Genomic DNA, 24,760 nt, shown 5'->3' on the forward strand with positions numbered 1-24,760 from the left:
GAAAAGATTTAATCTCCTCTCCCTGCTGGTAACGGGGAGGAGGTCGAGCTGGCTCTACCGACCTGCATGCCGGTCCGATGTAGTCCCTCCGTGGCGGCGTGGGCTGGCACCCGCCTTCATCTGCCCTCAGCACGCCGTTGTTGCAGCTTGAATTCAACGGAGCTGGTCCTATGCTGGTTCGGGAGGGGGCGAAGCAGTGCTCCCACACTCCTCTCCAGTGGCTGGACATGAACACAAGGAGCCGAAAGCCAGAACTCTCCCATCCCCCACGAAAAGAAACAGGACCCAATTCTTCAACTCTTAACCGCCACCATAGAACTATTCAGGCATCAGGCAACGGCTCCCTCAGCTGCCAGATCGGAGCAACTGTCAAACTGGAAATCGGTAGGTGAGCTCAAAAGAAGCAAACACCAACGAGACTGGAAGTCCCAAATGAAAACAGCAGAGACAGAACAAAAAACCAACAAAAAAGAAATTTAAAAGAAAAATCAACAAAGGCAAAATAAAACAAAAGCAGGACAAGGGAGACAGCACAGAAGATGACCTAACTGGCCGCCATCTTGTTGGAATATTCATTTCTATCTATATCTCTACCTCTGTCTTTATATTTTTATCTTTACTATTCATAAATTGTTTCTTCAGGTACTTTAGTTAGATTGTGAGCCTTTGGGACAGTTAGGGAATTTCCAAGTACCTATCTTATTTATTTTTATTTATTGTATCTTTTAATGCATCATTTTTGTAAACCGCTTAGAAACCTCACGGTTATTAGCGGTATATAAGAATTAAATTAAATAATATCTTTCAGTCTCACAATTCTATTTCTAGCCTTCCTCCTTTCACTAATATACCTGAAAAAAGTCTCATCACCCATTTGTTCTTCCACCAGAGCCTTTGCCAGCCATATTTCTCTTTACTTCTTTCAGTTTTATCTGGTCATTTCTTTTGTGTTACTCATTCTGCAATCTTTTATATTTCATGAATGCCACATCCTTAGCTTTTATTTTGTCAGCAACTTTTTTGGTGAACCATATTGGTCTCCTTGTTAACCTTTCATTGTATAAAAATCTGTTGCTGATTTATAGCTCACTTCATTTTGAACCACAGATCCTCTAATGCTCCTTTGTCCTCCCAATTCTTCAGCTCTTCAAGTATGTCCCCATTTTACTAAAGTCAACATGCTTAAAATCCAGAATTTTGAGTTTTGTGCAGCTGCATTCTGTTTGAGCCCTTATATCAAACCATACAGTATGATGATCAGTACTGGCCAGGTGAGCACCTGCCCAGAATCACATACAGTACAACAAATCGAACATGAATAAAACATAATAGTGATAATGTAAAGCCTCTTAAAATTACAAAGAGGCTACCAGTGCCTTGCATCAAAAAACTATAAATCAAGTCCTATATTTTATCTTAAAGAAGAGGTATTTCTTCAACATTTTCTTAAAATTACTCAAACATGTTTGCTGTCGTAAATATCTTGGAAGCTTATTCTACTCCCGAGGACCCACACGAGAAAATATGCTAGCTCTAGGGGAGTGGTCAAAATGAAGGGCGGTGTGAGAGCTGCTAGAGAGACGGAGGAAAATTGTGCTTGCTGGTGCCTTCCGTTTGAATATTATTTGTACCTTACCACCATCGGCTGATTCTTCTAGCGGGAATGCCTCACTCAAAACGGAAGGGGGTGATTAGGGCTGATCCCTCGCAGGCCCTTGTCTCCACACCCATCCAGCAAACTGTAGACTGCTTCTTTGCAGCTCTGCCTTCAGTTGCTAAAGAACCCAGAGGATGTGACCCGACACTGGGGAGAGATATTGGAGAGCCTCTCCACCTTTTGGGGTTTGAGACATTGCTATCCCCTACGGCTCCTTTCAACCCTTCGTGTCCAGCTACGACTGGGGCTTTGCTGCAGGAGCCTCGCAATCCCGGAAGTGGATCCGCGGGGTCTCCCAGCAAGGGCGCAGAGCCAGCACAGGAAGTGCAGCTGAAGAATCAACTGAAGAGAAAGGGATTTTCTCCCGCTCCCATGGAGGCCTCCTTAGGAGACATTTGGACACTCCTTCAATGTCTGGAGACTAAACTGACTCAAACTACTGAGGAGGTAACAACTATTACTGCTAAACTTGATAATTTAACTTTAACTGTTGACTCAGTGAAAAAAGATCTTTCAGACCAAGCTAGACAAACAGAGGATGATATACAGCAATTGCAACAATTTAAAGTAGCAATGATTAAAGATAATTCCTCAATACATCGTAAACTAGAACAATTTGAAAACTATAATCGAAGATTGAATCTCCGTATTCTGAATTTTCCACTGTTATCTAGAACTCCGCCTATAGATCTTTTTAAAAGATATTTAATTGAGAATTTAAAAATTCCCCTTAACAATATTCCTCCATTGAATAAAATTTACTATCTACCAAATAAAAAGATTCCTCAAAATGATGGGGGAAAAGAAGACGGAAAAGGACAGAGAAGACAAACAGATTGACTTTGAGAATATTTTTGCTCTTTTGGAACAAACTTTGTCTGTAGATACTGAAAGAGCTACTCTCTTAGTGTCTTTCGTTTTTGAGCAAGATTTAAACATGATCTTAAAATTATACTTTAAAAATTCCCCAAAATTATTTAGAGATCAAAGACTTTGGATATACTTGGATGTCTCAAAAGTTACACAAGAGAGAAGAAAAGATTTTTTTTTCCCTACGACAAGAGACTTAAATTTGGGGCTACGTTTCTTCTAGCATACCCCTGTAAATGCCTAGTTAGATATTTGGGAATAAAATATACTTTTTACTCTCTAGACCATTTGAAGGAGTTTCTAAAAGTTAAAAAGATCATTAAGGATTGATTAAGGAATTGTTAGAATATTGCAATTGATAGCCCATTAAGCCTTTTCTTTTGAATGTTTGATACCTATGTTTATTTCCACTAGATTCTGATTACCACTCCTCTATATTGTGGTCTAAGAAAGAGGTAAAATTTATACCGTTTATGTGGAAAGATTTTATTTGGAATTGTTTCCTTCTCTGTATTATACGGAACAAGATTTATGCTTGTGAATATTATTAAAATTAATAAAAAAAATAAAAAATATGCTAGCTCTAGCACAAAACTACAGATGGTTGCAGCTGAAGCAGGCCATTCAGGAGTGGTTCCCTGAATGGAAAAATCTTGAAAATCAATATAGCTTGCCGGTCTTATGTTTCCAGGCGGACTTCCTGGGACACCAGGCCGCTCAGTGGTATAAATTAATACCTGGATTTTTGAATAAGAAACCAAAGACTGGTCCGCGTGACGTTTGGAGCATTGAGATAAAGCATCAAATTACTGCGTTTCAATGGCCACAAATTTGGGCTTGGAGGATGAGATGTACGGCGTCGGCATCTATCAGACAAATTTGGTTTTTCTTGTTACATAGAGCATTTTGGACCCCAGTTTGTTTACAAAAATTAGATAGCTCTAAGTCTAATAGATGCTGGCACTGTCATCTCGAAGCTGGGACATTAGATAATTTACTATTCTATTGTCCATTGATACTTAGCTTTTGGAAATCCATTTAGGGTCAAATGAATAATTTACTAGAAAATCCGGTGGCATTATCATATGATACTATATTATTTGGTACATCAATGAGAGCTAAGAGCCAAATATCTTCTAATAATAATAAACTTTTGCTCATTATGACAGGGATTGCCATATAGCATATTATGAAAAACTGGGAAAGGCTAAGTTATAATTTTTGGTGGAATTCTTTGTGCCACATCTTTAAAATGGAGCGTGTAATAGCCATACAGCAGGGACATTTTAAGAAATTTAGGGATGTTTGGGAGCCATTAACAAAATATTGTAAAGAATGAATATATATATATTTTTTTCCCTTTGAACATACACGTCCAAGTGGGGGGTGGGAATACTTTATGTTTAAAGACAATTGAGAGGGAGGGTTATTTGATGTGAATTAGACTTTGGTAGAATATTAAGTGATGTTAAAAGTGTAAAAATGATTTTATTTTATATTGCACTTATTGAAAGTTTTAAAAATGAATAAAGAAAAAAAAAAAAAGAAAATATGCAAGCTCTAGACACAGCTAGCCGCAACTAAATGAATAGGAACGCTGAATATCAGGCATAGAGATAAGGGGATCAGGACTGTAGCTATCTATGTGCAGTCACACAGGGCGCAAGGGAAACAAAAGTTGTACCCTGTTCATTGAATTCTCTTTCAGACATCATGGAAGTGGGCATGGAGTGTGCTGGGAGCACTTGGGACATGTTGCACAGGAAGCATTTGCTGCTTGTTTCAAGTTTTAATAAAATGTGATATACTGCTTAAAAATTGTCTAAGCAGTGTACATTATATATAAAAAGTATAAAAACTTTGGGGTTATGTAATTAAGACGTGAACCAAAACAAGACAGACTGAAACAAATAGGAAAGGGGTATAACTACAGTTGTAATAGGACAAAGGTCGACACAGTGGGGAAGGGAGGCTTTCCAAGGTGATTGTTCACCCTCTCCAAGGTGAAGAGAACGAGAGGGCACTCGCTAAAGTTAGAAGGGAAAAGATTCCGTACAAACTAAGAAAGTTCTTCTTTACCCAGAGAGTGGTAGAAATCTGGAATGCTCTTCCGGAGGCTGTTATAGGGAAAGCACCCTTCAGGGATTCAAGACAAGGTTGGATAAATTCCTAAGGCTGGACTCAAATAGGACACTGGTCTTTGACCTAAGGGCCGCCACATGAGCGGACTGTTGGGCATGATTGACCACTGGTCTGACTCAGCAGGGGCAATTCTTCTGTTCTTTATTTAATTTTTAGAGGAAGTTGGTGGTCTAAGACAGAAAGGATATCATATGTCATAAACATCCTTAATTTAAAAAGTTTTTAGGTTTGTTTTAAATTTATCTATATTTTCTTCCTCTCTTAAGTAGAGTGGTAGTGAGTTCCAGTGTACAAGCACAGTAACTGAAAAAATACTTTTTCAGGTAGTATCGTAGAAAAGGTGTCTTAAGGATGGAACATGTAAAATGAATTGATTGCTAGATTATTAGATCTTAGTGTCCTTGAAGAGCAATATGTCTTTGTACTGTTCTCATGTCTTTGAATATTATCCCCACGGAGTATTGGTCTCTTCTAAAATGAAAAAAATGGACCGTTTTGTGTTACTTACTGCTAGCTAATATCATAACAGCAGTGCCACATTATCCAAACCTACATACTCACTCAGAGGGAATGGTATCTGGGTATGAATGCATATTCTTTAAAGACTCTTTCGCAATACAGAATAATAAATCTTCCTGTTTAGTTTATTTTTTTCCATCTGTGTTTTTTGTGTGTTTTGTTATTGGGTATAAGGAATGACTGAACTGCTTAGACAGCTGGTAGTTTTTATTATTCTATGTTTCAGGGCGATCATGCTCCTGCATCCTCTGCATGCAGCATTATTCTTAACAGAGATATCAGCATCACTATTTGAATGATATACTCTGAGGCCAGGGTCCAAGCTAGTCTATGTCAACTACTCAGCCCTTTCAGGAAAATATCAGTTCTGCTCTCTTTTAATAACGAAATTGTATTATTATTATTTTTTTTAGTTCAATAATGTTTATTGACTTTTTTTAAATTACAAATAACAGAACATCCCCACATCCACCAAGTCACCAACAAGGGCATTTATAAATCAATCTGACAATAAGAATCCAACAAACCTCATACTTTTAAAAACTATGGCAAACACGTCTTTTACAGCAGCTACTTCCTCATACTTTCACATTCAGCATTCCAACATTCACAGTCTGATAAATATGTAAGCATTGTTTTTTTTAATGTATGTTATTAGGTAAACCACCTACGGTAGGTTTTTAAGCAGTATAAAAAAAATTTTTAAATAAAATATTCTTCCAGTAAGTCAAAATGAGATTGTATCAGAAACAAGTTAATCTTTCAAAGTTGCATTGTAGTGATCTTACCCTTCTGCTAGACAGGATAAAAATAGTAACAGATGACAGCTACAATGAGGAATAAATACAGAAAGCAAAGTACAAGAGGGTGATGCCTCCTCCTTCTCTTCCCCCCCCTCCCCCACCATGCTGATGCTGACATCAAGTCATGGGAGGGGCTTTAGGGAGCTGGCAAATCAGAGCCTTAGGCCACTCCCAGTGCATTCCAGGATGCACTAGGAAGGAGGCCTAGGACTGCTTGGCCCAAGTAACTAAGGCCCTTCCTCTGGAAGATTTTGAGCTTGAATATGATTGAATAGAAATTGTAAAGGATTTCAATCGCCTGGGCTTTTTTGTAAACAAAGAAGCAACTAGCAGGGAAGAAATTCTCTGCAGAATAGCAGTGTCGCTCTTCAATGAAGACTCTTGACAAAGTATTCAAAGATAGAAAGAAGATTGTCTCTTTTGAGCTTTAGTTCTGGAGAAGGATTTTATGTGTGCCATAGACCACCAAAAGAACTAACAAATTGATTCTGGAAAAGATCAAACTGGCTATGAGTTGAGGCCCAAATGATGAAACTACCACTGCCTATATTATAATTTCAGAAGTTATGGCCAGTCCTAATACAGCAGCAAGAAGGTTCCTGGAGTGGTCTAGTGCAGTGGTTCCCAACCTTGTCCTGGAGGACCACCAGGCCAGTTGGGTTTTCAGGCTAGCCCTAATGAATATGCATGAGAGAGATTTGCATATAATGGACATGACAGGCATGCAAATCTGCTCCATGCATATTTATTAGGGCTAGCCTGAAAACCCGATTGGCCTGGTGGTCCTTCAGGACAGGGTTGAGAACCACTGGCCTAGTGTAGTCAACCATAGAGATGGGGGCTCAAGCCTGTATCCCACCCTAACTGCTACACTTAAGGTGGAATATGTGAGCCTTCCAAAACCCACCCAAATCTCACTATACCTACATTTAAGTGACACTTGCAAGCATGAGGGCTATTCCTGTGGTATACAGTTGGGTCCAGTAGGTTTTGGGTAGGGTTATCATAAGGCTCCAGAAAAAGGAGGACGGATTGAGACATTTGGGTTTTACTTTAACTGAAAGCAATGGAAATAAGGAGGACAGACTGAGACATCTGGATTTAATTCCATTGAAAGCAATGGAAGTAAAACCCGGATGTCTCAATCTGTCCTCCTTTTTCTGGAGCCACATGGTACCCTGAGTTTTGGCAGGAGTTTTGGTGAGATGTGGGCCTTTTTATGTGAAGTTCACTGCAGTGCCCCATAAGGTGCCCCACTACTCTGCTGGGATGTCTGTGTGGCCAGTCAACTAAAAATGCTGGCCCCTCCTAGAACCCAATGGGTTGTTTTTCTTTTTGATGTGTTTTGGGTTGATTTGTTTTCCAAAAAAGGTTCGAAAAAATAGATGCACTGAGGGCAAGCACATCTGAGAAATGGCCATTTTTGAAACAAAAAGATGTTTTTCTGTTTTGTGCATGTTCCATGAAACGTTCAGACAAGTTAGAAAATTATGATGAACTCTGTAAACTCCTGAATTTTAAAATTTTTCACATTTTTTTTTTCATTTGATCCTGCTCCTGGCCCATTTCTAGAATGAACTTGCTTTTGTCAAGAAATGTTGAGGACCCTCAGTTTAAAATACAGCATTATTATTCACCGCACCCACTATTTCTACAGACACATGCAAATGTTCTCCTAGTACCACATTCTTCTGCATTTAAAACAGACACAAAGGGACTGAGGGGGTGTATGTGTATTTTTCTAGTAGCAGAATTAACATTTGGCTGTACATCCTGCTTTACAAATATGCTTAAATGATCAATCACATCCTTGTAAAATATTGCCTAATAAACTGAACTTTAAACCCAAACATTGATTTGAAGTCAAACTGTGTGTACACATAAAACTGTCAAACTGACAACCTAAGGAGAAAGGAAGCAGAGTCTGAAAATGCTGCAATCATGAACCCAAACAGCTGAACACAAGAGGGCACTCTAATCATAGAAAAAATTATTTTTAAAATCTATCTCCATAAACTGTAAGTTTTGTTCTGTAAGTTTAGTTAGTAATTGTGAAATTACTGTTAATATGTAAGGACAGCTGCTGCCCAGTGGATCATCAATGTCTCTTAGGATATTTTTTTTTCCCTTCAAAAGAGGGTGGAGTGCATGTTTGGGACTGACAAATAGTTAAGGAACAGGACCTAACTTTTTTTCTGTTTTGTTATGGAGAAGGTACTTATGTTCCTGATCTTTGTTCTTCTCTTTTTATTTTATTTTTTTTTTTAACTAGCACAGGCAGGGAAAGAAAGAAGGAGGGGTTTATAGATATCACTCTGTTCATATTATCACAAAGACAAGCTTCCAAATAATTCCAGGAACTTATTGACAACAGGAGTTTGGCTATGGAAGGTGAATCTTCATTGTATTAAGAATCCTGGACACATCTGTGTCAGTTTCCAGAAGGTGTTTTAAGCATGTTTCATTAAAAGGACTAAGGACACAGGAAAAACCCTCTGCACTGCAGTTTCCAATACTGATTCCTGCAAGGTGAGTTTTTTGCTAGAGGATGAAGTGCTAATTAGGGTTAATGAGTAAAAGAAAACTGGCTGTAAAAACTATCTGGTTTGTTACCTAAGGTGAAGTTTTGATTGAGGAAGAATCCTGTGTAGATTGTGTCACAAGATTCAGTTTGGTCTGATAAATTATGTTGCTGTTTTCTTTTTACTGATATTTCCTGTAATAGAAAGATTAATATTAAGTGAAGGGGGAAACAGTTACATGAATGAGGAAAAGTTTATTCCATCCTGATGGTCCAATGAAGGAAAGTGAATAAACGGCATGAATAGGTCTTGGAAAAGTTTCTGTCAGAATTTTTAAACAAGCCCATAACATGTTCTTGGTACAGGAGAAAATTAGTATCTGTGATAACATTTTCTGGGTTCTTTAAAAGGTGCCGTACAATCTGAGCTTTTGATACCTTAAGGGTGCTTCTTCAGATTTCAGTACACTTGTTTTGACATGTCATGGAAACACTTCTTTTTTTGATAGTAGTTTCAGATATGCTTCCAATGTTTTAGATATTCCTTCAAAATGGTTTGAAGTTTATAAGGTTTTTCAAATTGTTTGACTAAAACATAAAGTCTTGCAAGAGTGTGTGAAATTTGAAAGGTACATGGGTCAGAGTTGCTATCAGCATCCAAGGTGTGTATATACCTCATAATTACATAACTTTAACTTTGTAAATTCTGTTTAGAAAAGAAAGTTGGTTTGTGCAGTACAAGTTTCTAAAAAGTAATGAGAATGTTAGTGACATTTAAAAGAACTTTATCCAATTATTGCATTTGTCAATTTCAATAAACCTGTTGCCCAACATATCCTTCATCTATGAACCAGATAATGTGATTTAACAAGGAACATGCTCCCAGGAAACAGAATGAATCGGTGTCAGGTCAAAAGCGCGCCGGGACAAAGGCGCGAGCAGACAACAGCGCAGCGCGGAGGCGCGCACCAAAGAAAAAGACTGTTTTTAGGGGCTACGACCGGGGTGTGGGGGGGGAACCCCCCCACACTTTACTTAATACAGTTTGCGCTGCATTGTGGGGGTTGTAACCCCCCACATTTTACTGAAAACTTAACTTTATCCCTGTTTTTAGGGAAAACATGTTTTCACTAAAATGTGGGGGGTTACAACCCCCCACAACGCCGCCACGATATGTATTAAGTAAAGTGTGGGGGCTCCCCAACAAAACCCCCGTCACAGCCCCTAAAAACAGTCTTTTTCTTCGGCGCACACCTCCGTCTTGTGCTCAGTTGTCTTCCACGTTACTGTCTATGAACCGAATGAATCTCCTCTGCACTAACCACTGGTTCTGGCATTCATACCTCATGCATAGCGATCATTGACTCTATGGATACTCTTCTCAGAAGCTCCCCCTGTAGATGATTAAAAGCACTCATATATTAAGAGATCCCTTTGCCATCTCTCTGATCCCTAGCTTTCACCCAGATTCTGAAAACATTTATTTACTCAATTTTTTAGCTTGTCCTCCCAAAGGAACTCAGAACATCCTAAAGGAACTCAGAACAGATTACATAGCAGGTACTCAAGCATTTTCCCTATCTGTCCCAGCAGGCTCACAAATCTATGTAATGTACCTGGGGCAGTGGAGGATTAAGTGACAGCTCAGGGTCATATGGAGCAGCGTGGGGTTTGAACCCACAACCTCAGGGTACTGAAGCTGTAGCTCTAACAACTACACCACGCTCTCCTTCATTAGGAGTGTCTACACTAGAGAATGACAAAGGGACAAATTTTTCCCCGTCCCCATGGGAATTCATATTCCCGTCCCATCCTGGTGAGTTCTTTTCCTGCCCCAGCCCCATTCCTGCAAGCTCTGTACAAGCCTCAAACTTTAAAATTATAAGTATTTGAGGTTTGTATGATTAAAGCAGAATTTACAGGAATGGGACAGGAGCAGCGACAAAACTCACGGGACAGGGAAATTGAGTTCCTGCAGGAACGGGGAAGAAATTGTCCCCATGTCATTCTCTAGTCTACACTATTGCTGATCTTGGTATCATCCACAAAGAGGCAAGCCTTACCAGACAGCCCTTCAGCTATCTCTCTTAGAAAATATTTATAAAAATGTTAAAAAGAACAGAACCTTGAAGCACACCACTGGTAACATCCCTTTCCACAGAGCGATCTCCATTGATCACTACCCTTTGTTGTCTTCCACTCAACCAGTTATTGACCCAGCCCATAACTTTAGGACCCATCCCGAGGGCACTCAGTTTATTTATTAGACATCTGTGTGGAACACTGTCAAAGGCCTTTGCTAAAATCTAAATATACTGCATCTAGTGAACTCCCTCAATCGAATTCACTGGTCGGCCAGTCAAAGAAATTGATCAGATTTGTTTGACAAGACCTACCTCTAGTGAATCCATGTTGTCTCCTGACATCCACTGGATTCCAGAAACTACATTCTCTGTTTTAAAAGTTTCAATTAATTTACAGAACAGTAATTCCCTACTTCTTCCTTACTTCCACTTTTGTGGAGAGGGACAACATCCGCCCTTCTCCAGTCCTCCGGTACCACTCCTGACTTTACAGACTCATTGAAAATGTCAGTCTGCGAAGCCACCAGAATTTCCCTAAGGAATTTTCAGCACCCTCATGTATACCATTCAGCCCTATTGCTTTGTCTACCTTTATTTTAGCTAGCTCTTTCTTCATGAACACAACTCTCTAAAAATCGATCAGGGTCTACCACTCCTCCATCCTATAAGAACATAAGAATACCCTTACTGGGTCAGACCAATGATCCATCAAACCCAGTAGCCCGTTTTCATGGTGGCCAATCCAGGTCACTAGTGCCTGGCCAAAACGCAAGGAGTAGCAATATTCCATGCTACCAATCCAGGGCAAGCAGTGGCTTCCCCCATGTCTTTCTCAATAACAGACTATGGACTTTTCCTCCAGGAACTTGTCCAAATCTTTCTTAAAACCAGCTACGCTATCCGCTCTTACCACATCCTCTGGCAACGCGTTCCAGAGCTTAACTATTCTCTGAGTGAAAAAAATTTCCTCCTATTGGTTTTAAAAGTATTTCTCTCTAACTTTGAGTGTCCTCTAGTCTTTGTAAATCTTGATGCAGTAAAAAAATCGATCCACTTGTATCTGTTCTACTCCACTCAGGATTTTGTAGACTTCAATTATATCTCCCCCTTTTGCCGTCTCTTTTCCAAATTGAACAGTCCTAACTGTTTTAGTCTTTCCTCATACGAGAGGAGTTCCATGCCCTTTATCATCTTGGCCGCTCTTTTTTTGAACCTTTTCTAATGCCACTGTAATCTTTCTTGAAATAAGGAGACCAGAATTGAACACAATGCTCCAGATGAGGTCACACCATGGAGTGATACAGGGGCATTATAACATTCTTAGTCTTGTTAACCATCCCTTTTTAAATAATTCCTAGCATCCAGTTTGCTTTTTATGGCTGCCGCTGCACATTGGGTGGAAGGTTTCATCGTATTGTCTAAGATGATATCCAGATCCTTTTTGGGGCACTAATTTCCAAGGTGGACCCTAGCAACCAGTAACTGTGATTCAGGTTATTCTTCCCAATATGCATTACTTTGCATTTGTCTACATTAAATTTCATCTGCCATCTGGATGCCCAGTCTTCCAATTTCCTATTCATGTTTGTTTTCTGCAGTCCCATTCCTTGCGCTTCAGCTGTGAACACAGAACAGAAATATTTTTTAATTAATTCAGCCTTTTCTTTATCAGTATATTTCTCCCCTTCTCCTTTGAGTCTCACAATGCCACTTTTGCACTTCTTCCTATCACTAATATATCTAAAAAAGTCGTTTCCCCGTTTTACCGTCAGCTATTTTTTTTCTTCCATTTACATCTTTGCTTTCCTGACTAAACGACCAGCCTCTCTTAACATTTTCTGATATTTTTGCCTGTCTTCCTCTTTCTGCAATCTTTTGTAATTTATGAAAGCTATCCTCTTATTCCTTACCTTCTCAGCTACTACTTTTGAGAACCAAAGTGGCCTTCTTTTCCTCTTTTACTTACTTGCCTCACATAAAGATTTGTGGTTCTTACAATTACTCCTTTCAGTTTTGCCCACTACATTTCTATTCCTTCTAAACGTTCCCATTCAGACAACAATTCCTTGACATAATCTCCCATCCGAACAAAGTTAGTTTTTTAAAAGTCTAGAACCTTTGCTTTTGAATGAGCCCTCAGGGGAGATATGATGGAGGTCTATAAAATACTAGGACTAAGGGGTATGGGATGAAACTACTAAGTAGATTTAATTTATAACATTTTATTGAAGAAATCAAATAAATATACAATAATATGTTACAAAGAGATATTCATTACAATGAAATTCACAATAATAATATTTCCATACATATTTTTACCATTCTTCCAAAATATATTTCCATATACCTAATTCATTCCTTTCTATACCCCCCTTGATCCCTTCCCCTTCCCCCTACCCTTCCCGCCTTCATTCTTTTTATTTCATTTATAACATTTTATTGAAGAAATACCATAAATATATAATAATATATTAAAATAGTCAATACATTTAAATTTACCATATTAACTTCTAATATATATCTATCATTCCTTCAAAATAGATTTAAAACAACCTGGAGAAAATATTTCTTCACTCAACGTGTAATTAAACTTTGGAATTTCTTTCTAGACAATGTGGTGAAAGCAATTAGCTTAGCAAGGTTTAAAAAAAGGTTTGGATAGTTTCCTAAAACAAAAGTCCATAAGCCATTATTAAGATGAATGTAGGAAAAGCCACTGCTTATTACTAGGATAAGCAGCATAAAATCTGTTTTACTACTTGGGATCTCACCAGGTACTTATGAGTGGTTGGAAACAGGATACTGGGCTTGATGGACCTTTGATCTGTCCCAGTATGGTTACTCATATTTTTATGTTATACTCTAATTTTTCCATTGGCATGCAGGTCTTGCAAAAATATTATGTAGGAACACTTATCACCTTCTAATTATATAGGTGCTAAATGCTCCCACATTAAGTCGGTATTATCCAGTTAGCATATGCTTGTGCAAACACACTGAAGATCTGATTTGTATAGGATGCCTTGCCTACATTAGGTACCGCTAGGCATGATTCTATAAATGACACCTAGAGATTAATTGACAACCGTATCGAACGGTGCCTTCAGTGTAGCTGTGCTTAGTCACCATTTATAGAATCTGCACCAAACTAGATAATGGTAACACGTCCATTCCCTACCCATGACACAACCCCTCCCCATAATATTTTACAAAATAACGTGATTATGAGCATGTACAAACTGGCAAATTACCAGAAAATGCATTAAAACGTTTTGCAGTAAGGGCTAGATTCACTAAGCCCACCAATCAAGTTCCGACCACTTAGCGACCCCTTTGCGACCCGATTTCCCTCCAATCCGATTCACTAACCTCTGTCCCATCATCCTCCAATCCACGCATACAAATGAGGGAACAGCATTCAAATGTAGGCAGGCAACGATTCACAAAAAAAAAAAAAAAAAAAAACCTGCAACACCGACTGGACTAGCCGATCAACAAACAAGCTGCTGGGGACCAGTCACTCACATTGTTTCTGACTGCATCTCCTGCTCTCTTGCTGCCCTGCTATCTTCTGCCCCTACTCTGCTGCGATTCTCCTGCTGCCCTTCCCCGAATCTCCTGCTCTCTGCCCTGACTCTCTGCTGTGATTTTCCTGCTGCCCTGCTCTGCCCTGAATCTCCTGCGCTCTCTGCCCCTGACTCACCTGCTCTCTGGCCCAAGCGTTGCCCTACTTCTGCCCCAGCCTTTTCCCGCAGTGCGAGCCCGTGGTTTTAACCTGCAGGTTTAAAGCGGGTTAAAAACACGGGCTCGCTGGGTTAAAGTTAATAGCTAAAATATTTTTTTTAAAAGGTTGCTGCTCTTTAAGCATGAGCAGACCATCTACTTCTAGTGGGTAAATCTTAAAATGGGGCATGGCCAGGGGAGGAGCATGAGTGGATTGTGGGTGTGCCTAAAAGTTATGTGCACTGTTATAGAATATGTCCAGTTCACATGCAACTTAGGTGCAGGTTTTTAGACCTGGTTTTCCTTAGCTTAAATGGGTGCACCTAAATGTTATGCTGTGTATGGCTGCTAAACATGATTCTATATATGGTGCACAGCTTTTATAGAATCAGGCTAAGCATCATGATTAGCATCAGTATTTTTAAGCGCTAAATATAGATTCAGTCCTTAAACGCTCAATAGGTTTTAACACCCTTTAGTCAAATTTTTCCTGTCCCCCAAGGAGCTTTTATTTTTAAAGAATGTAACTTGCCTTCTACTGCAAAGACCTTTCCCTTCCCTGCTCCATGCTGGTTGCTCTCCACATGCCCATCTTGGAGAATGACATGGGGACAAATTTTCCCCGTCCCCGCAGGATATCTCTCTATCCCTGTCCTTGCCCCATTCCTGCAAGCTCTGTCCTCATCTGCAGAAGCCTCAAGCATTTTAAAATCATAAGTGTTTGAGGCTTGTGTGGTTAAGGCAGAGCTTGCAGGAATGGGACAGGGATAGAACTCACGGGGACGGGATGGGGATATTGAGATTCCATGGAGATGGGGACAAATTTTGCCCCTGTGTTCTCTAGGAGGAAGCTTTGCTGGATATGTTTTCTATAAAGCAACTTAGAAACTTGAAGGAATGGAATTACTTTTTTTTTTTTTTTTTGTCAAGCACCGTAGTTTTTGGAAGCAGCTCCCAAAACAAATCAGACTGGCCTCAAATTTCAGTATTCATAAAACTTTTAATGATTTAGTTATTACGGTACATGTTTAATGGCGGAAGGATTGCAGCATGGTTTGGTGGGCTATTTAGAGTAAATTGGGAAGAGGTTAATTAATTTATATGGGATTTTTTATTGCTGTGCATGTTTTTATTTTAATTTGTTGATTAATTTTATTGGACTGGAAGCTCATTAATGTTGTAATTTACTTTAAAAGACAGTTCTTTAAATCGATGCCTAAAAAATGTGCCAGCTGTGTGTGCAGGTTATTGAATATAACACTTTTGTACATGATTGGCATCACTAATTGGCATTTATACACATAAGTGCTAAGCATTATTGGATAACATATGCGCCAAAATTACTTAGAGACAAATTTCATAAATCAAGCTAAAAAATGGGTGCTGGAAAATATTGGCATTAAGCAAGATTTAATACAAAACGCACACCCTATATAGGATCACATTTAATGCAAATTCACATGATCAAGTTCAAGTTCAAATTTATTTGATAAATCGCCTATTAATAACATTCTAAGCGATGAACAATATTAAAATAAAGTAAAAGAAAACAAACAGATTTTTAAAACAATTTTAAGACAATGTGTTAGACAAGTATTATTAAGAGACAAGTAAAAAGTCAAAGTGCTAAAGAGTTTCTTTTCACATGTGGCTTAGTGACAAACATGATACAAAAAGGGAAAAGTTACAATATTTTAAGCAAGAAAAAAACATAAAAGGATAAAAAACATAGGGAAGGGGGAAGTAATTTTAAAAAGAGATACACATTAGTTTAGTCGTTTAGTTATTAAAAGCGTCGTTAAATAAAAATGTTTTTAAAAGTTTTTTAAAAGAGAGAAGGTCTTTTTCCTGTCTAATATAAAGTGGTAAAGCATTCCAGGTTTGAGGAGCTAAAACAGAGAACATTTCATTTCTCCTTGTTCCCACAATTTTTAGGGATGGGACCGATAGTAAACCTTGAGATGATGATCGGAGAGAACGAGATGAATGATGCGGAGTGATCATCCTAGATAAAAATTGCGGTTCATTAAATAATAGTATTTTGAATACCAGAAATGCTATTTTAAAGGTAATTCGATGATTGATGGGCAACCAATGAGACTTAATTAATAATGGTGTTACATGGTCATATTTTTTTGCTTTGTGAATAAGTTTTACTGCTGTATTTTGTATTATTTGAAGTCTCTTCTTTTCTTTTTGCGGTATATTAAATAATAGAGAGTTACAGTAATCTAATCTAGAGATGATCATGGAATGAATAAGAATATTGATAGATTTGGGTTCTAAGAAAGCTGAAATAGATCGAATCAGTCGGAGTTTATAAAAACAGGACTTAACAATGTGACTGATATGGTCATGAAAAGAGAGGTTAGTGTCAATAATTACACCTAGAATTTTCAGCTTAGATACTGATTCAATAGGGGTGTTATCAATTGCAAATGAAGAAGTTGGAAGGATATCTTTTCTCCACGTGAAGAACATAGATTGAGTTTTCTGTAGGTTTAATGACAATTTGTTAAGACTAAGCCAGTTTTTTATTGTGTCCAGTTTGGTATTGATTGATTTGATTTCTTCATCATTTTCAGGGTCAAATGAATGAAGAAGTTGAATATCATCAGCGTAGGAAAATGAGGTAAAGCCCAAGGATTGACAGATAGTAAGTAGAGGAGACAGAAAAATGTTAAATAGAAGAGGTGACAAGATAGATCCCTGAGGAATTCCAAAAGAAGAAGAATAAGAAGTAGAGTGATCATCTTTAACTATGACCGTGGAAGATCGATTAGAAAGAAAAGAAGCAAACCAGTTTAGAACCTTTCCACCAATGCCAAAGGATTCCAAACGATTAAGTAATGGAGCGTGATCAATAGTATCAAAAGCCGCAGATAGATCTAAAGAAAATAGAGAGACCGATTTGTGATGATCCAAAAAATAATGAATATTAGTTATAAGGCCTAACAAGGAGTATTCTGTATTGTGGTGTTTACGAAATCCCGTTTGATTAGGATGCACTGCGTTTGTAGATTCAATAAAATCAGAAAGCTGTTCGAAAACCAGTTTTTCGGTGATTTTTGCTAAAAAGGGTAAATTAGAGATAGGGCGATAGTTGGATACGTTTTCACGGTTAAGATTATGATTTTTTAGTATCGGTGTAACTATAGCTTTTTTCCAATAGATAGGGACAGTGGCTGTAAGTAAACTATTTTTAATGAGTAAATGTATGAAGGGGCCGAAGCAAGCAAAAAAATTTTTCAGGTAAAATGGGTGTATTAGTTCGGAACGTGAACTTTTTATTTTAATTCTTTGAAATACTCCTTCTATGTCTTTTAAAGATGGAATTGTAAAATTTGTACATTTGGACATAGGTATGGAAGAATAAGAGTTACTGGATATGGGCTCATCAAGATTGTTTGTAATAAACGTTTTTCGTATGAGAACAATTTTCTCACAAAAATAATCGGCCAAATCTTGAGCTTTGGGAACAAATTCCAAATTATTATTTTTATTTTTAAACTCTGGAGTAATGGATTTGAGAATAGAAAATAATTCCGAGCTATTTTTAGCCTTAAGGATTTTTTTTGAGTAAAAGTGTTTTTTTGCTTCATTAATTTTTGTTTTATAAAAGTGTGCCTGTTCTCTATATCGCTGAAGGTTTATGGGTGTTTTAGATAGACGCCATTTTCTTTCTAGAGATCGGAGTTGTGTTTTTAAAAGAGATAATTCATCTGAGTACCATGGATTACGCAATTTGCGGGAAGGAATAGTTTTTGAGATTGTAGGAGCTTTGTCATTCAAGAAAGATTCTAATGAGGAATTCCAGTAGAGTAATAGATCATCAATAGATTCAAAATTAGGAATGATTTTGGAGGAACTGAAAAAAGGAATGATATCGTTAGTTTCTAATTTTGAGAGGTCTCTAAATGTAATATTTTTTAAAGGTTCAGAGAGAGTTTTTATATCTAAAGAACGTGAGTAATGGCAATTGAAAGAGATGAAGTAATGGTCTGACCATGGTACAGGGGAAATAAGGGGTACTGAGTAGGATAAAAGTTGAGATTTGGATGTAATAATCATATCAAGTGTATGCTTTGAAGAATGAGTAGGTTCCCTAATATGAGTTACCAGATCTAAAGTCTTGATGAAATGTAACATGTCAGTTGTAAGTGAATTATTAGGGTTATCAAAATGAATATTGAAGTCCCCATAATAATGGGGCAGGTAGAAGCAGAACAAAAATCAAATAATAAGTTATGAAGGGAAAGTAGCTTAGTATGATCAAAAGGGGGGGGGGGAATGTAAAGTAAAAGGAGATCAATTTTTGGGTTCTGATTAGTTTGAACATGTAAAAATTCGACAGTGGTGTTATTGATCACAAATCCTGACTAGGTTTTTTTGAAAAATAACAGCTACACCACCGCCTTTGCGATTCTGGCGATGGTTCCAGTAATAGTCAAAGTCGGGAGGACAACAATAAGACAGAAAAGCCTCATCGCCGGTAGTAAGCCATGTTTCTGTAATGCATAAGATCTGTAGGTCTTGATGAAGGATTGTATCTTTCAGTAGGTGATGTTTGTTTCTGATAGATCTTGAATTAATAAGGCCGATTTTTAGGGGTTTACTGTTAGAAGAAGAGTGTCTGTAAGAGGAGGTAGGAGATTTTAGTGTAAGGTCGTTTGAGCCCAAAGGTAGAGTTGGGATTGTAAGAATAGATTGTGGAGCGGATTTAGAAGATTTATATGAAATAGGTCTAATGGGTCTATTTCCCCAATGTACTGGAATGTTGTTGTTCGCAGTAGACATAGTGTAAACTAAGTTAGTATTATTGCACGGATTAAGAGTGTAGACAAGTAAGACTGGAGTACCGATAGTATTAAAAATTAGTGGCTTGTATGTGTGGCTAAGAAAGACTAAAAACGTTAGGAGTAAGCTAAAGAAGCGAGCGCACTCGGAACGCCAGACTTACACTTACACACCTGAAACCAGGTGTGAATGCCAGTGCACAAGCTTTGTATACTGAGACAATATTCAAAGATTACGTGCTCTTGACACGCTTATGGTCACGCCTCCTTTTGAGATACGCTCCATGGGAGTTAGGCACCCTGCTTTATAGAATAGCATGCAGCCAGATGTGCAAGCAAATTTAATTGGGTGCCAATTAACATCAATAATTGGCTGTCAGCACCCAGTTTTTGATGGTTAAGCTTGTTAGTCAATTAATTTGCATGTGCAACTTGGCAGCATACACAGATTTGGGCATGCATATCTGGGCGATGTATATGAAACATCTGGAGTTTAACATATAAGAGAAAGGGGACATAAACATGGGTGAACTCAGGGCAGGATTAATTCTTCAAGGGCCCCTAGGCACCCAAGTACGCTGGGCCCCCCCAGCCCTGCCCTGCCCATGCCCCGCCCCTACCCCACCCATGTCTTTCATACAAACAGAACACAGAAAACACCTTTGCCTAGTATGGAATATGTAATCACAAACTAACCTCTCCCCCTTTTACAAAACTGTAGTATGGTTTTTAGCCACGACCAGCGCTAAAAAATGCTCTACAGTTTTGTAAAAGAGGGGGGATAAAATATAAATACGTAGACAAAGGTTAAATAAAACCACCAAGAAGCTGGATTCTGCATACAATGCAACACCACAGAAACAGCGATGTCTCCTAAAGCAAACAGTGATGTCCCCTAAAGCAAAAAAATAAATAGAAATTTTTTTCTACCTTTTGACTTCTCTGGTTTCTGCTCTCCTCATCTTCTTATCACTCTCTTCTTTTCATCTTCTGTCTTTCTGTACCTCTTCCAGAAATTGTCTGCCTCTACCTTCCATCTCTTCTCCCCCCCCCCCCGCCCCCCATTGGTGTGGCATCCATCATCTTCTCTTCCCTGCTCCAATGGTCTGGCATCTCTCTCCTCACCTTCCCTCTCCCACATCCCCATGGTCGGGCATTTCACTCTCTTCTGTCCCTTCCTCCCACTTCCATCAGCATCTGCCCCCTTTCTCTCCCTTCAACCCAATTCCATCCAGTATTCTTCCCCTTATATTTCTCCCCTTCCCCTGCACACCAATTCCATCAGCCCCTTTCTTTCCTTCCACCACCCTTCCATATCACCCTACCCCCTTTCTCTTTCTCCACCACCCTTCCATCCTCCTTTTTCCCCCACGGCAATGCCTCTCCCCCGCAGCAACGGCAATGCCTCTCCCCCGCAGCAACAGCAATGCCCCCCCAACAACGGCCCCCCCTTCAGTAATGGCAATGGGCCCCCTCCCCCGCCCGCAGCAACACCAACACGTCCGAATATGTTACAGGAAAGTCCTGCGATGACTGCTTCTGCCGGTCCAGCCCCCTCCGATGTCACTTCTTCCAGAGCAAGTAAGTGACGTTGGAGGGGGCTGGACCGGCAGAAGCAGTCATCGCGGGAACTTCCTGTAACACATCTGGCCACATTGCCGTTGCTGCGGGCGGGCGGGGAGCCCGTTGCCATTACTGCGGGGGGGGGAGCATTGCCATTGAAAAATAGCAAGGTGAGTCGCCCTCCTTCAGCGGGCCCCCCTCACAGTTTCGGGCCCTAGGCACGTGCCTACTTCGCCTAGTAATTAATCCGGCCCTGGGTGGACTATGATATGTATAGCTTATAGAATACTATAAATTACATGCTCTTCTGGGCACAATTAGGTGCCGACAGCTATAAATGCCATTAACTTTAAATGCCCCAATGTCAACTCACAGAATCTTGGTGCTAAGCAGGGATATAGCTATGGGAAGACCTTGCCTGCCCAATCTTGGTTAAGGCCTGCCCAATCTCTCTCACAACACGTGTAGTAGCACCAGGTCAGGCTGCAGCTCCAGTCCCGCTCTCAGTGGCACAGCATCCAAGGAAGGGTGAGTCGCCACCTGCTGCAATCCCAGCTCCAGAGGTGGGAGGCAGGCAGGGCTTGACTGTGCACTCATGCAGTTGCACTCCTCCAGGGAGGGTTGGCACTCAAAATTGGCTATTTAGCTACGCTACTGGCGCTAAGTGCAAGGCATTGGGGTACATAAATCTTGGCACCAGTGTATAGAATTGCCACCTTGGTATTTAAGGAATGGAAGGCTCCACATTAGACGTTAATGTCCAGGAAAATGATCTAGGTATCTTTGAAGGATACATTGAAACTCTTGGCTCAATGTGAGGCAGCGGCTGAGAAAGCAAATAGAATGTTAGGAATTATCAGGAAAGGAATGGAAAACAAAGATTAAAACGTTATAATGCTCTTGTATTGCTCTATGGTACGGCCACACCTCAAATTCAGGTTGTTGTATCTCAAAAAATATGTAACGGAATTAGAATTCTGTACAATTCTGGTCGCTGAATCTCAAATCACATTTAATAACTCTTCGGCAAGGATAACCTCAACAAACTTTGGGATTCCGCAAGGTTCAATTTTATCTCCGCTATTATTTAACATATTCTTGGCACCACTTTTAACACTCAGTCAATCAATTGGGTTTATACCATTTGCATATGCAGATGACGTACAATTGCTATACCCTATAGACACTAATGCAAATGGAGAAATTACAACAATCAATTAAAAACTTTCTAAAATATCAAAATGGTTGCACGATAATAAATTGGCTCTCAATACATCCAAAACAGAAACTATGCTGTTTCCATACAGGGAGGGTCAGAAATTAGGAGCTAATATAACCATGAACACAACCAATCTTAAAGTAGTTACTAAGGTAAAAATTATTGGGGTCATATTAGACCAAAAGCTTAGTTACCATGACCAAATTAGTTCATTGGTAAGAACTTGTTTCTACAGGTTAAGATTAATTAGATCACTGTCCGCATTCCTCGATAAATTGTCATTAAATATCTTAATACATTCCCTAGTCATCTCTAAAATTGACTATTGTAACGCCCTATACAAAGGGATTGCCTTAAAAGAAACACCAAGACTACAAATTCTCCAAAACACCGCAATAAAAACTATCATGAAAAGGAAAAAATTTGATCATGTAACCCCACTGTTAAAGGAAAATCATTGGTTACCTGTAAACCACAGAATTACTTATAAAATAGGCCTACTGACACATAAAATATTAGTAAATAAAACCTCAGCATTCTTAGAAAGATTTCTAATACCATACACTCCTGTAAAATCTCTTAGATCAGAAGAAAAATCCCTGCTGGTAATTCCCTCACTAAAAATTATTTATTCAAGGAGGGATACGATCTTTTCTGTTACAGCACCCCAAATTTGGAACTTGCTTCCTCTCAATTTAAGAAAAGAAAAATTACTTACTAAGTTCAAAGGCCTACTAAAAAGTTGGCTGTTTATAATTACACTATCTTATTTCTGGAACTTATCGGGACAAGGAACACTTAAGTAGAAATTAAGTGAGTATCGTCCCCTAACCTTTTGTCTCCTTACCCATCCTTTTCATTTATTTTGGAATTGTATTTAATCCAATTTTTCCCCCTCCTTCTCAACAGTATTTTTACGTCATAATTGGTTTTAATGTCCTGTTGATTTAAATTTTTTTTTTTTTTTTCTATCTTTAATTTTGTAAATCGCATTGGATTTGGATATTGCAATTATATCAAATATTTTAAATAAACTTGAATAAACAAAAAAGATGTAACAGAATTAGAAAAGGTACAGAGAAGGGCAATGTTTCTTTGGAATAACCTCCCTCTTCTATTGCATGCAGAATTTTCAATGTGTAAATTTAAATCTTGTCTACAAATACACCTCTTTTTAGTAGTGTTTGACAATCAGTGATGAGTGATGTGGAGAGGTGTTGCCTGATGTCGAAGGTGTGGGGGTGATGTGTGGGGAATGTTGGGGTATGTGGAGGGAATGTTTGGGGGGGTCCGGGGATGTCAGGAAGAGGGGTGTAGGTCTCTGCTACTCAACTGATCCTGGAAGGGGGAATCCCCATCAGCTGAAACAGTGAGAATCTCCGAATCTAGTTCAGCTGATGGGGATTTCTTTGCTGCGATCAGACAAAGTAGTTGGGTACATCGACAAAACTTGCTTTTGTGCGTTTTTCACATGTATGTTTTTATTTTTGAAAATGGACAAAAAAGGTAGGTGTCTTAAGGACTAAAACTTATACCTTGGTCATTTTCAAAAATAAAAGATAGACATTTGGCAGCTTTGAAAATGAACATTTGTTCTCTTGAGTTTGTGGACATCCTGCCCAAAATGTCCACTCTTAGACTTACACATCCTCTCTTAGACTTATATGTCCTATTGAAAATGCCCCTTCATGTGTTTAATCTATTTACAGATTCCTGAAGAAGGTACAGTTTTCTGTACAGAAATGCCTGCAGCGTTGAGTCTATTTTACATTTACAGAACTGAATCACTGCTTTTAATAAAAGTTTGTGTTTGGAAACATCTCTAGTTTCCCACTTGTTTTTTCTTTGCTTAGCTTTCTCTGGCACCCGATCAAACTGTTAATCTGAGCGTGTTTCTTTTCCACCAGTTTGGGCAAAGGTTTTTCATTGTGACTTCAGTATTTTGCTCTTTTATACTTAACTACAAGACTTTCTGACCTCTGATGAAGGTGGAAACTCCGAAACATGGCCCTTGTTGGGTCCATCATTAAAGTAAGATTACCTGGAACTTGAAGGCCCTTTGTGCTTCTCTTGTGTTCACATTCTGATAGAAACCAGGAATATTGACTAGAAATAGTCCAACACTTAAAGCAGTGATCACAGCAAATGTAGATATTATAGAACCACCTCAATAAGTCAATCACACAAAAATATTTATGGCACTAGGTTTCTTATTTCCTAAGGTAGGGAGGAAAGTGAAAACAACTTTACTGGACCTTCTGGTGACGTGCATAGATACCTTGGCAGCTCCCTTTCACACTGATGCCATGTGTGTGATTCCCAAGCAAGGTCTCTTTACAACAAAATATTGGCAAGAAACTTGTTACAGTTTTCTCAGGGGTAATTCAGAAGGTGTTTAGTTGCAACTTTCTCAGAAATAAATCAGTTCCAGATGTTTATATAGTCAAGTAATTACACTCAAATCTTCTCTCCTAAAATACAAATTTTCTCATCTGTTTCTTCAAATAAGCCTTTCAGAGCAGTTAACTATGCAGAACTCACCCCAGAGGAATTCAGATGCTTGCTGTTGTCTGACAACTTTTCCAATCTACCAGCTGTTGATACGTTTACCCAGTTCGGAATCACTTACTGTTAATTTCTATAGGCTTATGTACAAACAGTTTTCTACTTGTATGGTCTTTCTCAGACCATGAATCTTGGAATTTTTAAAATCTTGTGCTTAATAGATTTTCTTTAAATTGGAGAGTGCTTTTTTTTTTTCAGCAGCATGGAGGATGTTTTACTGTTGAATTGTAGTAAAACTAGGGAAATAAATGTCTCCCGGCTCTTTGCCTTTTTCTGTTTGGCACTGGAGAACCTGAGC

General features: G+C 38.8%; 1 protein-coding gene across 1 annotated transcript in view; it reads left to right on the top strand.

The window, feature by feature from the left end:
* The first annotated feature begins 8,225 nt into the window (after window positions 1-8,225).
* The window catches only part of SCARA5 (scavenger receptor class A member 5), a 426,171-nt gene continuing 409,636 nt past the window's right edge, over window positions 8,226-24,760 (top strand). The window contains exon 1 of the mRNA XM_033939637.1: window positions 8,226-8,520. The gene's annotated coding sequence lies outside the window, so the exon portion shown is untranslated. The remainder of the gene's footprint in view (window positions 8,521-24,760) is intronic.

This window comes from Geotrypetes seraphini, chromosome 3, assembly GCF_902459505.1.
Source record: "Geotrypetes seraphini chromosome 3, aGeoSer1.1, whole genome shotgun sequence".
Classification (NCBI taxonomy): domain Eukaryota; kingdom Metazoa; phylum Chordata; class Amphibia; order Gymnophiona; family Dermophiidae; genus Geotrypetes; species Geotrypetes seraphini.